Genomic DNA, 10,410 nt, shown 5'->3' with positions numbered 1-10,410 from the left:
TTCTATGAAAGGGATTGTTTTGTGTTATGAGCAAATTAATTAATCCTAACCTTTGGAATATGAACAGATGGCAGGAGAGACAGAAATTCCATTAGCTAATAAGATAAAAAGTGTACTCAACAAGGTAAAGTTCATATTCAAGAATCTAGTCTTATTCATACACACAGAGCTCAGAAGATAACCAGAGAGTTCTGAATGGTTTTGATTTATATGAAAGTCCCACAGGTCTTCATTCCTAATCTCTGAAAGCCTGGCATTAAATTAAACCTATACATGTGGTTTTGCTGGGGGCAGGATGGGGATGAAACTATTATATGTATTTGCTAAGATATTATCGACGGGGGGGGCATTTCCCACTGTTCATACCCGGGGATTCAGCTTCATTGCCAGTCTCTGAGTCACAAGTTCCTAAACCACTCTCTGTCTCTTTCATTTTAAGTACTATTCTATCCAAAACATTTAATGTCTATTAGATCACTGCAACATGCTGGCTTTGCACTCTGTACCCTATTGCTGTGTCTTCCTGAAGGGATTTTTCTGCAAGGTGGAGTTAGGAGAGATTTCAGTGTTTCCACTGCAGAGCTGCTCTCTCAAGTACCACCGTGCTTAGGTCAGCCATCTGCAGCATCATTAGGGGAGTCACAGGGGCTTCATAAGCCCATCTACAGTGGAAGAGCCACAGCAGTGTATCAGCTGTGCTGTGGGACCGGCACTGCAACTGACCCAGCAGACTGGACACTAACATGCCAAGACAGCACCTGAGTTTGCAGGTAAGGCTGACCCACTCCTGGGTCCCACTTTCCTTCATGGCACTGTACAAAGTCAGAAGGGCCAAAATGCTCTCTGGAAGCAACTTCTGATTCTCAGTTAGATTCATCACTCAGTGGTTAAGAAAGAAAAAAAATAACCCTATCCTTTATTACAGAATAACTGTCTAAGCTTTTCTACACTGTAGGGGACAATTTTGGAGCTCCAAACTCTATAAGAGTTCGTATTTTGGATATCAGCCATCCTTATTTCTGTCTAGCAGGCAACAGTAGGGAAGAGAAGATAAACCTTCTCTTTCAGGCTCAGCACACCAGCCATGAGAAGCCAGCAGAGACACAGGCCAGAGACCCTGAAAGATGAAAATCTGTGAGTTGCTGTCCTGTGCCAGAGGCTGCGAGGAATGGCACAGTTGGGCAGGCAGCCTTGCAGGAGAAGCTTGTTCCCCTCCTTTCTTATCATCTGTAGCTCAGGGTCATCAACTAGACACGTTGGTAGGAATATATACCCTGTATTTATCTTAAAATACAACACTTCTTGTAGCTCTGCAGTTTGGTATTTCCAGTCAGAACTTTTTTAAAATTATATAGCTCAAATTGATTATGTTTCCATGTATCATTAATTAATCATCAGAGCAGATCAGCCGGCACCTAGGCTTCTTTGATGTCATGTAGGAGCTGAGCAAAGAAATCAACAATGTTCATAGGAAAAATCTATATTTACTAATGGACAGAACAAACCAAATACCCAGGTTAGAGGAACATGCACATGTGTAACAATTCCCAATTTTGAAAAATGAGTTATTTCTCTGCAGGGACAGCTCAATACAAAGAGTGCACAGCCCTGGACCTCTGCCAACACCTGTCTGTTCAGGAATTTCATCCACTTTAATAAGCTGCTGCTCTCTGGATCTCAATTAACCAGACAAGCTGGTGCAATTGTAGAGAACTCAAAAATAAGAGAGAGAAGATTTCACAGATTCTCCATCTGTAGGCCTTCTGTAAGCATGACACATACAAATAGAACTTAATATTGTAGGTGACATCCTTAAAATTATGAATTACAGTGAGGCAACGAGAAGCTAGTAGAGAACCATCAGCATGAGTCCCCAGAACAAATGTTATTTTTCATGGCTTGCTTCAATCATTGTCATCAGAAGTCAGCATCTATACTAAGCACCTTATTGATACAACCGCTCTAGTGGAATCTGAGATCTGCCAGAACTGCTAACTGCTCTGTGAATGAACCCCAGCTCCAAGAAGGCAGAAGGGTTCACCAGCATGAATCTAATTACAGGACTGAGGCTCACATTTATACAATGACAACTTAACTACCAGAACAGAGATACACCAAAAGGCCTGAATAGCACAGTAAATCATGAGAACCTGATTTTCACTTTATAAGAGTCTCACAGGACTGGAACCAATAGATTCCTAAAGAAATTACGATAAAATCCCACAATATTTGCTAGATAATTGTATTCTTTCAACATATTTTCCAAACTTACTATAGAATTCCAGAGCAGGGATAAGTTTGCAGTAAATTATTTACACTTGCCCCTGTAACCCAGAGATTCCTATTAAATGCCATTAGATTGCTCACATGAACTTTATTTTTTAATAATGACATAAAATGCTAATGCTGTTATCCTGCCTCACAAAGCAGCCTGTCATTTACTAGACTCATTATCTGTCTAGTCTGTTGGGATTGCACGCTCTTAGGATGGGATCTTTCAATGTTTACTAGTAGTTAGTGCAAGATAGCTGTTAACTAAGTTGTGGTGTTTAGGTTTTATCATGATGATGCAGAATTTAGCATTTCTTTATAAGGCATTATAGAAAAGTGTTGTCAAAAATATATTGTTAAACAAAGCTAGCAAAATTAATACAATTTGTACATTTCTTATCTTGTAATGAGAGATGTTTATTCTATTTCAAGGCAGGGCACATCAGCAGAAGAGGTAATATTTATTAAGAACATTTGAGAAGTGGCAGGATGGACTGTGGATTAAAAGAAGTAGAAATCAGTGTGTTATCTTTTTTTTTTTTTCAAAGCAAGTTATTGCAAATAGGAATAAGAACATGTCTGGTGATTTGCACTACTCATAAAACAACTTACTTCATCTCTACTACATCATCCTCCATATCACTTTACAAAGTACTTAGAAGATGACTGGAGATGATATAACCAGGTGTAAATTTAGTGGTAAAATAACCATCAATAGAACACACATATAAGGCAGGGTCTATTGCTGCATTTAGGGGTGTTTAATCAACTCCTGCTGATTCTCTGGAGTCTTATCTACAGGCAAGCACAAACCATCAAAGACAGCTGAATGTGGCAGACACCTATCAATGTGTAAGGCAGGAAAATAAGCACCAAGGGTAAACTGGCATGTAACAAGAAAACCGCCAGACTGAAGATGACAAGACAAAATATATTCAGATTTCAAACCCCAGTACCTCACTATTACATAAGTTTATTCGTATCCCAAGTTATTAATTCAGGCATCATTCTCTGCTGTGCTGCCTGACACAAACTGGCTATTGAAAAGACAATAGGCATACACGTTACGTAGAACACAGATTTTTAATTTACAAAAAACCATAAACCACTTTCCAATAGTTAGTCAAGTTCAGATCTTGACCCAGATTTTACATTTATATCCCAGGGAGATGAATATGAAAAATCAGTCTAAGGAAGGAATTAAGTATGAAAACTTTAAATCAATACAAACACAAGTTAATATAAATTCTAAATAACTAACAGAGTCCCTTGTGATAGAAACTAGGTGCAATCACATTCACAGGCAGTGCTGACCCCAACTCTCGTATTAATAGAGGTTTTAAGATTCTGAAACTACAAGGAGCAGAAGTCTCTGAATAGAGTTCAGCTTCCTTAAAGAAAAGTAGTATATTAATTCTCTCTTATGACTGTACCACTATTCTTAATACAAACAAACCCATTTTTGTTCAATTCTTGGTTGTCTTTCCAAGTGTTAGACGTGCAGTAACACATATGTCTCCTGCCAGTGTAATGACAACTGTAAGATGGAGAGAAAAATCATGGGTTTCCCCAATTCCTTTTGGCTGATCTTTGGACTGTTTCACACTACACAGACCTCTTCCAACATTAGTAAAATGTGGCCATAGAATTCTTACTTTCCTTCCATAGGGGCACAGCACATTAGATTATCATGCACAATGACATGACATAACCTGATTCACACTGTAGATCTTCGCTGGTAAATTGGGGTGAGGGTAAAATAAATTGCAGTGTTATTTGTGGGATCAATTGATTGTAAGGTCTAGTATGGCTAAGGTCCAAGAGAATATGTGCTGGAAATTTCTTTTAAATCAATGATTGCTTGAATGGCTTGATAACTAGAGGCTTTGGACTATTAACACCAGCTGGTCATCAAGTCCACACAAATTGTTATAGCTTTTATGACCTTTTCTTATCTAAAGAAAACAATTAAACATTTTAATTACACTACAGGCATGACAGAAGATAATTGGAGTTATCAGGAAATTATGGAGTCCTGTTAATGTGAGTTACTATGTCATTTCCATTGCTTATCAATGTACTTGCCATCTAGATAAAGTAAAAGTAACTGTTCATTTAGGTCCACATTCAAACCACGAAGATGGAAGAATACAAAATAAGTAACATAAAATCAAATGAATTATCTTATTAAGCTGGTATTGTATAGTCTTCTAAGTACAAATCTGGAAACGGGACATAATGAGGGAACCTGAGCTTAAAAAGTGCAGTTCTCAGCTGTGAAAACTAACTATTTTCATACCTACCTTTATTTTAAAATTGTGAAGTTTGCAGAAGGATAGGAAAAATTTATGTTTATATAGCTTCTGTGAACTATTTGCACCACTGACTTAAAAAAATAGTACTACCAATAGAGGACAAACTACTAACAGGTACTCTTTGTGTTACTTAATAAAGTATTAGCCTCTTCAGTTCTTTTCTAGGTATGCGGGTCTTACAAATCTCCTACTTCTGAAATATTAGGAGTTTTGCCCTGTATTTCAATATATCAGTTCTCCATTGGGATCAAGTTATTATAGAGAGATTTGCATGGGACTATGACTGTGTCTAAATGTGGTGCTTTTTACAGTATTACTTCAGCCTGTTTGCAATATGAAGAGAATATGTAGCAATGTACCCCTTAATCTTTTGCTGCCATTCTTTTCTTGCAGAAATTGCTAAGACTGAACAGCAGGCACAACAGCAGTTGCATTAGTTCCAAGGGAATTCATGGTCATGATGTGCCATCCTGTTGGACTTTGAAGATTTACTAGTTTGCACTGAAGGGAAATGTATAAGAAAATATTTACAAGCGCTCATTAGGGCTAAATTGTATCCTTATCCTATGTGGGTACACAGGGAATTAAGAAATTTCTATAATGAGAATGGATATAAGGCTGTAACACTTATGCAGGAATACTCAGCTGGACAAAGGAAGGATGAGGAACTGTTCTACAAATACAGTAAAAGTGCCACAGTTGGTAGAAAGTGGAATATGAGACACCTTCATTATGAATACAGTTACACTGGGATGTATAAACAGGAATAAATTCTAAACATGTTATCTAGCGTTTTCCCACCTTCAGCCCCGGTGAGACTTCATCTGTAGTATTGGGCCTGGGTTTTATTCTTGTACTTGAAGCAGGTTGAAAAACAGTGACAATACAGAAAAAAAAAAATGCAACAAGATTTATCTTCCATAGAGTCTACATAGTCTAGATGACCCAAAAGGGAAGACTGGACTGCAAGAAATTTATGCAGAGAACAGGACTGCAATTATTAATTGCAGAAGTGATACACAGGAGATTGCCATGTCCAGAGCAGACAAAACTGGAGTGGAAAAGCCTCAGGTTGAACATAGGAACAGATCATGCAGATGTCTTGCTTACAGAGTGGGTAAGTAACGGCAGGCAAAGATGATCCTGCTATGAAGGGAGAGAGGGCCAGTCATGTGATTCAATACAATTTTTTTAATACGGTCACATTTCAGTTCCTCACTGTGTTTCTAGGAACTGAACATCTACATCATGATGCTTCTCAAGGAAGTAAATGAGTGAAAAATCTGCATGCCTGCGTACATCAGACTAAAAGTCCATATACTAACCAGCAGAGCTAGCAGGTCAGAATGGGGAAAGAACTACAATTCTAACTCACTACAGACTGAAACATGGATAGTCCTGACTTATCAAGACTTTTTTTTGTACTAAAAAAAACAACCAACCAAACAAACAAAAAAAAATTGCTTTCCTGGGTGGGCTTTGCATGTAAGCAGAAGAGGATCTGCGATGCATGATTTTTGTTTACTTATGCAGTATCTTGAAAGGAATAAGAAACACTGCTTTGAATTTGCGTGGCAGAAGGGCAGGGAGATTCTGAATCAGATTCATAAGAGTAATTTAGATAGCATATTGCCTAGTGGAGTCATAACTTAACTCGCATCAAGTTGGATAGCTCAGAATGAAGTCAAGTGCTTTGGAATGTGAGGTGTCACCTATCTGATAGGTGATGCTAGTGGAAAAGGGGCAGTTAGTGCACCTTCAGAAAATTTCAATGTTCAATTCTGATCTGGTGAGGTCACTTGAGATTAGTTTGAGAACTTTGTCAGCTCTCAAGCAAAGCTCTCTTTCCAAAAACTGAGGAGAAGTAGTAGGATAGTCCTTCTAAAACTGCAGAACAACCTCTTCTCTATCTAACATCCCATTTTAAATAGTTACAATTTATATTTGTTCCAGACCTTTGTTTTACTCACTTGCCATATGTGTCCGGCCATACAGGCACAGTCTTCAACAGTCACTGGGGAGACCTAGTCATTGGTGCCAAGGTTTTCTCTTTGCTAGAGAATGCGCAAAAAGGATAGAAAGGTGACCACTAGAGTCATCATTGTCATCACTGTTAGGCATGAGGAATTAGCAGAACTGAGGGCCTGGTTGTTCTTTGTAGTGGCAGCCCACAGAACTAAAATCCCTGAACCGATACTCTGCTTAGTACCTTTCGGAAGTTTGATTACAGCGACACAAAGTCTTAGACTGTTGTATGCAAAAATAGGCACAAGCTGTTCATGAGGTAGATGCTAAATAAATCTTCATAGCAAAGCCGATACTGTGGAAAAATTCTCCTGTCTATCTGAGAGTTCTACTTACCCTAATATGTCAACCTTATTCCACTCATAACAAACCTCGCCTGCATGTCCAGCACTGCTTGACCCTGATAATCTGCTCACTTGCCTTTTAAATTCTTTTCCCATGAGATATACCATCTGTACAAGTCTCCAGTGTTTTTTCACAAGGTCTCTGTGCAAACGTGACCTTGGGGAGCAATCCACCATATTAAACAATTGAAAATAGTTCTCCTGATCTACATGACAAGCTATACTGGACAAAACGGTGCTGTAAGGGAAGAATTATTTGAATGTGAAAAGGGTTATAGCTCACCAGGGAAAGCTGGAAAGCAGACAATGGCCACAGTATCACTGATGATATTGAGAAAGTAGGACAGTATTATAGTTACCTCCTTATCATGGCTGTCTTTTCTTAAACGAGCCATTAAGAATACCTGATATAGATGCTTAAACAGAAAATAAAATTTCCAGATTGTGTTTTTGTTTGTGGTTTGTTTGTTTGTTTTTCAGGTTTTTGTGTCTTTCTGTCCACGTTCTGCTTTTGGGGGGATCTCACATGTGGCCTTATACAACCATCCAGCTTTGCAAAGGATGTGACATTTATAAGGATGCAATGCATCTTTATTATGCAGGACCCAGTACAAGTTCTGCTTAATTTAATGATGCAGCCCACAGCACATACTCTGGGTATTTTATGAAACTGACTGTGCAGCATGTTGGAAGGTCAAGTCCGAAGTACATCAAGAGCCCACAGGAGTGCAGGCCAAGAACTGTATCGTGATCTTAGACATTTTGTTTCTACTTACAAGGAAAAGCATCCCGTATATAAGGCATCTGCAGAGAAAACTGCCTAAAGGAGTGGTGACAAATCTTTCAGACACTAAAATAAAGGTGAAATAGGGCTGTCAATAGAGCAGCTATAATAATGATAAAAAGTGAATCAGCAGTTTTTGCTGGTTTAAAGACTATTTAAAATGCCAGCTTTCAGACATTTTTGTTTTTACAGTGCATCTAAGGGAAATATCTGCTTCATATGAATTCATGGTTATTACACCACTGCTACAACACTTTAGTTTGTCTCAGCATTTTCACGGCGAACCTTGTGGTACTAGATCTGTAACTTGTCCATAAAAATTTACCCAAGGCAGGAACTTGACATAAAAGCTAACACAGATACATTATTCTAAGCTGGGGAGGATTAAACGATTTAACCTTAGATAAATATGAATACAATTAACAATAACTGGATTCAGTCACTTTCTTGAATCAATTTTAATACGAAACAATGCCAAATGTAATAAATCTATCATTTATAATATGATCATACCCTTCTAATATTGAGATATTTTAAGACATCCTAATTACGTAAAAAGGGCACCTCTAGCATTTAGGAAAGGTGTTGTTGTAGTTGTACACGTTCAGAACACACACCTTTCATGCAGCAGTGTTACTATTTCCATTTTATAGATGGGATTCACAGCTCAGAAACTTGCCAAAGGTCAGGAAGTGTGCATCAGAGGGAAAAAAAAAAAAATAAAAAATAAACCTTCTAGCCTAAATCCTTCACCTTCACACCAATCACAAGAACACCAGCAACATTCTGATCTCCTCAGAGTCAATTTGCACCAAGTGCTTATATTTTTTTATTAAGATCTATCAGTTCTAAGTCTCTTGCAATAGCAACTATCACTTCTATAACAACCAGACTAGAAGCCAACCAAATTAAAACTATTCTGAGATCAATTCCACATCATCATGCATGACGTTTTAGGAACAAAATTACAAAATTTAAATGGAGATTATTCTGAGCACACGTCTTTTGGATGACTGTGAGCACTGGTGATTGTGCTATAAACCTAGACTGACTGTTGATATGCACTGAATATATTTACATTTATGTCTGGGAGGGACTGAGTATCTTAACGATGAAAAAAACAGTTAGAAAATCAGTTTGCTTCCTCATTCCACTGTTTATAGCTTTGAAAGGCAAAATATGATCTCTCAAGCAATTTGCAAAGCACACAACCTAAATTTGAAAAAGACTAGGATTATTCTATTAATGAAGAGGTGCAAGCCCAGTGTTAGATGACTAAGACTGGAAAGAAAAAGCAACATCACAAAAAGCTGTTTCATTAATCTCAGTAAAAATAGAAAAATCTCAAAATCTAACAAGAAGTCAACTCTCACACTAACAGAGGGCTCTGCGGTCATTTGCTGGGGATCAGCGCAAGATTACTTTTGAAATTCAAATGTACGTGGCCCAGGCTGCAATACTTTTTTGATACTGGTCATTTTGATAACACAAAAGAGTATGCTTTAACAATAATGTAGCAATGCTAATAATGGTGCTGTATAATTATTTTAGAATATGTGATAACATATAGAATACACTAATGTATATTGTTTAAAAAAAAATCTAAGCAAAATATATTATTTGAGATCTAAATGGATAATTACTTAGAGCTGTAGTCTTCAATATAACAACTTAAATATCTGGTTCCCCATCATGTATTGTCAGCAGTTCTTGTTTGTTTGCATCACTCCAGTATAATTATCACAGTATATGCAATATCTACTGTACAGAAATAAAAACATCTGTATCATTAATCACCCGAAAAAGTGGAAAAGGTTCCTAATTGCCTTTATCTTTCAAACAACAAAAAATTCATATTATAAATTAGTGTATTCAATGGCTGCCAACAGTCTGACAGAGAGGAGCATGAAGATCTCTCTCCAAACACCCACTCCTCATTTATATGCTAGTTTCTAACATTACAGGAAAACCATTATACAGTGTACTTTAATGGAGAAAAACACACACACATATATATAATATACAACATCTATAAACTCAGATTCCATTCTTCTTGATTCACCACTTAAGCAGGAAGATGAATGGAGGCTCAATTAGAAAGGTGCATCAAGAGACAAAACACAGAGAGACCCAGTCAGACACTGAGAACAGCTGGTGCACACATTAATTTTGTCAGTAGAGAGGGTGGTACTGTATCGTTTCTCATGTGAGAGGCTTAGGACATTGTAGTTTAAAACAGGCACATTACTGACAACTCTTTCCAACAAGATTTCTCCTCACTTAGGTAAGTTCACTTAGAGATGTTAAAACCTAATTTCAGTTTGAAGCTCAACCTCTGACTTCTTTTGTGCTACCAAAGGCCATCTCACCAATACCATGTTTCCAGCCCATGAATCTGAAACAGATTTCCAAAAGGAAATGGTCCCTAGTTCAGAGTCAGGCAGTGAAACTACAGGCACTGGAAAAGGAAGGGGAGGCACTTCACATCTTAAACAGAGAAGAGCTTTACAGGAACATTTCCGAAGTTTGGGAAGTGCTCAGAACCCACGATGCTGTGAACCACAGGACCTATGGGAAAACTAACCAGAGATGTGCACATGCATGTGTATTTATCGTTGACTTATTGCTACACATTAAACTTCAGTCACTTTTTTTTTTTCTTTTTTTGAGT

The 10,410-nt window shown here is 37.7% G+C and overlaps 1 long non-coding RNA gene across 2 annotated transcripts; it reads left to right on the top strand.

Moving 5' to 3' along the window:
- The first annotated feature begins 689 nt into the window (after positions 1 to 689).
- LOC139828627 (uncharacterized) lies at positions 690 to 10,155 on the top strand. 2 transcript variants are annotated; one of them, XR_011740475.1, is made up of 4 exons: positions 690 to 770; positions 4,264 to 4,314; positions 4,980 to 5,703; positions 7,436 to 10,155. It is a non-coding gene; the product is annotated as an uncharacterized lncRNA (long non-coding RNA). The 2 variants fall into 2 exon arrangements; XR_011740474.1 differs by lacking the exon at positions 7,436 to 10,155 and having other exon boundaries at positions 4,980 to 7,402.
- Positions 10,156 to 10,410: the final 255 nt, after the last annotated feature.

Source organism: Patagioenas fasciata, chromosome 9 (genome assembly GCF_037038585.1).
Source record: "Patagioenas fasciata isolate bPatFas1 chromosome 9, bPatFas1.hap1, whole genome shotgun sequence".
NCBI lineage: Eukaryota > Metazoa > Chordata > Aves > Columbiformes > Columbidae > Patagioenas > Patagioenas fasciata.
Note: the sequence above shows the minus strand (reverse complement) of the source record. Positions and strands in the feature narration are given on the sequence as shown.